Raw genomic sequence first — 7,303 nt, 5'->3', positions numbered from 1 at the left:
AGCACCCTCAGCCTCTACACTGATGGGTTCACAGTGTGTTGGCCCCCCTGCCCCCCGGCCCCCCCCGCCCCCCTGCCCCCCGGCCCCCCTGCCCCCTCATCGTCCTCTCCCGTGTCAGGCCTGACAGTCTTCCTGTGGCGTGTTGCGTACCGCACGTGTGTGCTCTGGTAACAGACGTGTCCTCATAAACCTCCTAGAGAGCAGGGAGTCATTTGTCAGCTGCTCTGATGTGAAATCCATACTGTACACACACACACACCCCTTACAAACCCACCCCCTCACACACACCTGCCCCCCCCACCTCCCCCACCCCCCCCACACACACCTGCCCCCCCACCTCCCCCACCCCCCCCCACACACCTGCCCCCCCACCTCCCCTACCACCCCCTCACACACACCTGCCCCCCCACCTCCCCTACCACCCCCTCACACACACCTGCCCCCCCACCTCCCCCACCCACCCCACACACACACCTGCCCCCCCACCTCCCCCACCCCCCCCCCCCCACACACACCTGCCCCCCCACCTCCCCTACCACCCCCCCACACACACCTGCCCCCCCACCTCCCCCACCCCCCCCCCCCCACACACACCTCTGTCTCTGCATGTCTGTCTCTCTGTCTCTGCATGTCTGTCTCTCTGTCTCTCGCTCTCTCTTTCTCGCTCTCTGCATGTCTGTCTGTCTGTCTCTCGCTCTCTCTCTCTCGCTCTCTGCATGTCTGTCTGTCTGTCTCTCGCTCTCTCTCTCTCGCTCTCTGCATGTCTGTCTGTCTGTCTCTCGCTCTCTCTCTCTCGCTCTCTGCATGTCTGTCTGTGTGTCTCTCTCTCTGCATGTCTGTCTCTCGCACTCGCACTCTCTCACTCTCTGCATGTCTGTCTCTTGCTCTCTTTCTATAAGGTTGCATAGAATTTAAAATAAAGAGATGCTGAAGCTCTGTATGTTGAACTGTCTTTATCTTTCATCTCCCTCTCCTCTCTGCCTCTCCTCGCTCCCTTCTCTCTTTTCTCTCTCTCCTTACCTCCTTCCCATTTTTCTCTCTCTTCCACTCTCTGTCTCCCCCCTCCTCCAGTTCTCTGCAGCATGGGATATGTGTGTGAGTGTGTGAGTGTGTGTGTGCGTGCAAGTGTCTCAACACTTCTACCCTCTCTCCTACTGCAGGATGACAACACAGACGACTCTTCTCATCCCTGCTCTCTATGTGAGACCAGCAGAGGCCAGGAGAGACCAGTATAGACCAGGGCAGACCAGGGGGGAGCAGGGGAGAGTGGCAGGCGATAGTTTATACATACTGATGTAAATAACCCCTGACCCTGACTCCTCACTGGCTCCCGTCAGCCAATCAACACCGATCAATAATTGATCAGCGATCGCATCATTATCAAATCCCTTCACAATCATCTCTGTGCTTCTCTTCTTCCCAACAGTAAACACGTCCACACTCTCCATCTTGATTATTAAGTTTAAAAGTCGTTTAGGGTTAAACCAGCTAACCTTGTGACATATGGTGCTATATTGGAACTGGTCCTTCGGGTCATTCCGAATTGAGGACCTCTTAACAAGCGTAAATACCAGCAGTCCTCAGCCCCGTTGGGATGGAAATGGTATTCAGCCACAACCCAGATGCCTCAACTAAACCCAATTAGCAACTAGACATTTGTCATATTAAATGTCGCGAGGCTATTTTGAAGCACAATTAAGCCTGAAGGAAACAAAAGAGGAAGTGGAGGAAAAGGCACGGTAAGACGGGTTGGGGAACAGCAACATGCTCGCGCCCTGCAGTTTTCCCTCCCAGTCGCAGCGAGAGTCTGGATAGAGTCGTCGGCTGTACGCGTGCCGACTTGAGGCATGTCACTTGGGCACTAGCCGCTTGTTAGACTTATTTTATTCATGTTCATTGTGTGTTGTTTTTTTAATACTTCAATTTCGATTGTTGTCCTGTTGAAGGAGCTGCAAAGTATCCATCCTGTTTACTGTGCATTTGATAATAAACATAATAAATTATGTCTCATAGCTGAAAAAAAAAACATAGGTTTGGACCTATGGTCTATAATACCGAAAGCCATTTGGCCGAATCAAGCAATAAAATTGAACTGGTGGGGGGAAAATCAAGTTCCGTGGCCGCGGTTCAGGCTCACGAGGTCTTTCAGGACCCTGGACAGGGTCCAACGGTGCGTGTCCGTGCGCGGGGTCGCAACAGCCCAGAGAAAAGGGGCCAAATCATTGCGTGACAGGACTGGGTCGTGAAAATGTATTTAAGTCACAACCCCCTCTCGTGTTTCAAAGTTTCATTAAACAATTTGAAAATCTAATTTGTCTATGTATCATGCAACGATATCGGTAACCACCTTGCTCTGACTGACTTGCGGCGCGCTCTGATTTTCTAAGGTCATTAGTGTCACAGAAAAAGACGGGAAAGGTGGCTCGTGGTTCAGACGTCATATGACAGCGGGAGGCTACTAGAGTCATTTAAACACAGAAAGAGAAGGAGTCCGGTCACACCGGTGTGCGCGCGCGCGTGTGAATTCGAGCTGCCACACGGTGGAGCACAGCGGCGACCAAACTTTATCTCTGAATTTAAAACCCCCGAACTGAGAAACAAAGTTATACATTCTCAATCAGTGCGTAGCCTACAGTTGGTTCCACTAAAACACAAACTTTTCCATGTAACAAGTGGACAGCTCACCTCAAAGCACCACGCGCGCTGGTGCCTCAAAAACGGATTGCGATGATCTTGTCCAACGTAAATCTCAGCGGTTGCGCTCGAGCCGACAGTGCGCTATGTGCCGTTACCGCAGACGAGCACCTGGAGTCTACTTCGTACCGTACGACCCTCACCCCAACCGGACACTTGGTCGTTGCGGTGTGTTTGGGCTTTATCGGCTTCTTCGGATTCATTAACAATCTGCTGGTCCTAGTGCTGTACAGCCGGTACAAGACGCTGCGTACGCCCATCAACCTTCTACTGATCAACATCTCGCTCAGTGATTTCCTGGTGTGCGTGGTCGGTACACCGTTCAGCTTTGCGGCAAGCACGCAGGGACGCTGGCTGATTGGGGAGAAAGGCTGTATCTGGTACGGCTTCATCAACTCTCTGTTAGGTGAGTGGGGAAAGCGTGTGGGTCGTCATAAAAGTTGGTGTCAGTTAGGATCACCGTTTTCAAAACGCTTGTTGTGTTTTAGTAAAAGGGGTGTTTAAAATGCGCGGCTTTGAAACAACGCCAAAAATATGAACGTTTGAGACCGCGTTGGTAGCAGGATTCGATAGTTCAGTTTGAGGAACCTTGTGGGGATTTGGACTGTGTTTGAATATGTGAAATGAACTCAGGATTCTGTGCGTCGGGAAAATATAAACCCACAGTTCAGGCTACCAGAGTTGCATTTTATTTATTCTATTCTATTCTATGCTTTAATAGTGTCTTTAGATCCAAACACACAACCTTGTGGTGCATTCAGTATCTCGCTGTCGATTAACGTTTCATCGCTAGATTGGAAAAATAAAGGAATGGAAATTGATGACTGGGACGTTAAGCGCGAGGGAGCTGTGTGTCTCGGTTAAAATACCTCGCGTGCGCGTTGCGGTGCCTGTGGATCCTCATGTATCCTGGTTAGGACTGTTTAGTCTGGTCTGGTCTGCTCACAGAGAGGATCATAAGCAGGAGGTCAATTATTCGGATTTGAAAATACTGTGAAAATAGTATTTCTGGTTGTGCGGATCTGCCGTGTGGTGATGCTGAACAACAAGATTACAGTTCAGGATTATATATTTGTCAATTAGTCAATTAGGTCATAATCTATGAATTTCACGCGAGAGAAATAGTCGATCGCGCTGTCTGAGGTCTTTAAATTCAACCCTTGCAACATGGGACCAACACGCAATTTATGATTTTTTGTTTCTTTATTTACTTAAAATGTTGCTTTCTTCAGTGCCGTTACCAGCCGCGCGTTGCTACTGATCACGTGTCGAGTGCCGTTTGATTGCACGAAACCGACAGGTGGGGATCAATGTCGGTCTCATCAGTCACGCGCTGCAATACTATATTAGTCCACGGGGACCCCAGCACAGGTATTTAATAGGCCCAATCGCGCGTTAAACACTGTCAGTTGTACAAGCACACATACACGCACAAACAACGCCGACCTTCCTACCCACCACACGCACGCACGCACTCACGCACAGCATGAGCAGGTGCTGTGGGATTCAGTCTCTGCGTTACTTGATTAACAGCCTGTAGGACTGGCAAAGTGTGTCAGGAGAAAATGGTGTGTGTGCTTGTTTGTGTACGTGTGTTGGTCTGGCTTACGTGTGTGTGTAGGCATGAGTGTGTAAAGGTGCTTATGTATGTGGAGATGTGTGTGTGTGTGTGTGTGCATGTGTTTGTGTGGTATGTATGTGTATAGCTGTGTGTGTCTGTGTGTGCGTGTGTGTGAGAGAGAGTGTGTGTGTGTGTGAGAGTGTGTGTGTGTGTGAGAGAGAGAGTGAGTGTTTGAGAGAGTGTGTGTGTTTGTGTAGCCAGGCAGGACATGCAGGGACTCTCCCGCCCTCATCTCTGTCTCCCAGCTCTCTCTACATCCCGTGGTGTCCCGCTTTGGCACTTCCTGCCAAAGCAAATTCCTTGTCTGTGATTTATTCATGGCGAATAAATCCCATTCTGATTCTGTCTAGACGTTGAAGCTCTCCCATATGTTCCACATAAACATCTTCTAGAAGACACACGACCGGCATCAATTCGGATCATCTGGGACCCGATGGGGAAGGTTCCTCTCCCAAGTGGTTGTGTTCTTTAATCAGAGGGCGTTCTCAGTTCTCTGACAGAGATGGATCCACTCTGCTCTGCTCAGGCAGGAAACGAGACCTCTGTGGTGTTGTTAAAATGTAAACCGTACTTCCTTGAACAACCATCTTGAGTTTTTTTCCCTTAATTATCTGCCAGTCCGCCATCCCTTTTCTCTACGATATTGTTGTCTTCTTCCTTTCTTCTCTGCTGCTGACTGGGGTCCTCATTATCCCTCCCTCCCTCCCTCCCTCCCTCCCTCCCTCCCTCCCTCCCTCCCTCCCTCCCCTCCCTCCCTCCCTCCCTCCCTCCCTCCCTCCCTCCCTCCCTCCCTCCCTCCCTCCCTCCCTCCTCCCTCCCTCCCCTCATCCCAGGAGCGTGTGGAACCACAGCCTCCACATCGTCAGGGTCAGCAGGTTCATGTTCTCCTTCATCTCCATTTAATCTACCCGTCTGACATCCCATAATAAGTTTACTCAGGAGACAGTGTCCTCGCAGAAGTGTGTGTGTGTGTGTGCATCAGTGTGTGTGTGTGCGTGTCTGCGTTGACATAGAAGATATCGGGTCTGGAGAAGGTTTGTGATCACGTTGATTGGTGTGTTGGTGTGTGTGTGTGTAGATAGCAGAAGTGTGTGTGTGTGTTGAGGGGGGGGGTCCACAGGTGTGTTTTGCGTGCGAGTAATTGAGTGTGTGTGCTGTCTGTGAGTGTGTGTGCTGTCTGTGAGTGTGTGTGCATAACTGTGTGTGTTTAAATGACTGGGTGTGGGTGTAGGAGTGTGTGTGTGCATAAATGTGTGTGTGCGGTCCCAATTTCCCAATTCCGTTTCCACGGTTTCCCAGGCGAGGCAACCAGAGCGCCCCCTGGCTGCAGAGCGACATGTGCCAGGACAAGATAACCTTCTGATGGAGCAGAGGAGGAGAGAGGAGAGAGAGAAGAGAGAGAAGATTATGAGAGAGAGGAGAGAGGGAGGAGAGAGAAGAGAGAGAGACAGGAGAGAGAGGGAGGAGGAGAAGAGAGAGACCCAGAACAACCTGAGATCTAATCTGAGTTCAGCCCAGCAAGGCGTCAGGTCCAGAAGGACGGTGACAGAATATTAGATTTGGTATTCACACCCTGTGTGTTTGACTGCACAGCTAGAAAGTGCTTGTATGATTGCTGTCAGTAGCTTATTGGATTCGGGTCATTCTTCAATGGGTCACGTTCAGTCAGAAATGGAGGGAGGTGTTTTAATGCCACTCACTGGAAGAAGCCCTGTCTGTCAGAGGTGGTGAGGGGGTGAGGGGGGTGAGGAGAGGTGTGAGGGTGAGGAGGGTCACTTCTGTCTCTCTCTTTCTCTTTTGTGTGTGTCTCTCTGCCTTGCCAGGCAGTGCCCCCCCCTCCCTCCCTCTCTCCGTCTCTCTCTCTCACACTCTCATCCTCTCCCCCCTTCCTCCCCCTCCAGGCATCGTGTCCCTCATCTCCCTGGCCGTCCTCTCCTACGAGCGCTACGCCACCATGCTGGGCGCCCACCGAGGCGGACGCCACCAACTACAGGAAGGTCCTGCTGGGGCTGCTGCTGTCCTGGTTGTACTCGCTGCTGTGGACGCTGCCCCCGCTGGTGGGGTGGAGCCGCTACGCCCCAGAGGGGCCCGGCACCACCTGCTCCGTGGACTGGAGGACCAGGACCACCAACAACATCAGCTACATCCTGTGTCTGTTCCTCTTCTGCCTGGTGCTGCCCTTCATGGTCATTGTGTTCTGCTACGGCAAGCTGCTGCACGCCATCAGACAGGTGTGAGGAGGGGTGGGGGGGCGGGAGGGAGGGAGGGAGGGAGGGAGGGAGGGAGGGAGGGAGGGAGGAGGGAAGGAAGGAAGGAAGGAAGGGAGGGAGGGAGGGAGGGAGGGAAGGAGGGAGGGAGGGAAGGGAGGGAGAGAAGGAGGGAGGGGAGGGGAGGAGAGGAGAGGGGAGGGGAGGGGAGGGGAGGAGAGGAGAGGAGAGGAGAGGGGAGGGGAGGGGAGGGGAGGGGAGGGGAGGAGAGGAGAGGAGAGGAGAGGAGAGGAGAGGAGAGGAGAGGAGAGGAGAGGGGAGGGGAGGGGAGGGGAGGAGAGGAGAGGAGAGGAGAGGAGAGGAGAGGAGAGGAGAGGGGGAGGGAGGGGAGGGGAGGGGAGGGGGGAGGGGGAGGAGAGGAGAGGAGAGGAGAGGAGAGGAGAGGAGAGGAGAGGAGAGGAGAGGAGAGGAGAGGAGAGGAGAGGAGAGGAAGGGAGAGGGGAGGGGAGGGAGGAGAGGAGAGGAGAGGGGAGGGGAGGGGGGAGGGGAGGGGGAGGGAGAGGGGAGGAGAGGTTTCTACTCTGCTCGGCTCTAATTTATGGGCTCGGTGTGTACAGCCAGACCTTCCCACATGACCACTGGGTTAGGGTTAACCCTAACCCAGTGGGTTAAATTACTTTGTGAAAGTATTGGTGAAATCAGTATCTGCTTCACTACACCCTCAGGTGTAAGGAAAACTGTGTGACATTGTGTGTGTGTGAGTGTGTGTGACATGGTATGT

At 52.7% G+C, this 7,303-nt stretch overlaps 1 pseudogene; it reads left to right on the top strand.

The window, feature by feature from the left end:
• Nucleotides 1-2,727: 2,727 nt before the first annotated feature.
• Nucleotides 2,728-7,303, top strand: part of LOC136959203 (pinopsin-like) — a 23,729-nt pseudogene continuing 19,153 nt past the window's right edge.

The sequence above is a fragment of the Osmerus mordax genome, chromosome 16, assembly GCF_038355195.1.
Source record: "Osmerus mordax isolate fOsmMor3 chromosome 16, fOsmMor3.pri, whole genome shotgun sequence".
NCBI classification, from domain to species: domain Eukaryota; kingdom Metazoa; phylum Chordata; class Actinopteri; order Osmeriformes; family Osmeridae; genus Osmerus; species Osmerus mordax.
The sequence above is the reverse complement of the archived record's forward strand: the minus strand, read 5'-3'. Positions and strand labels throughout refer to the sequence as shown.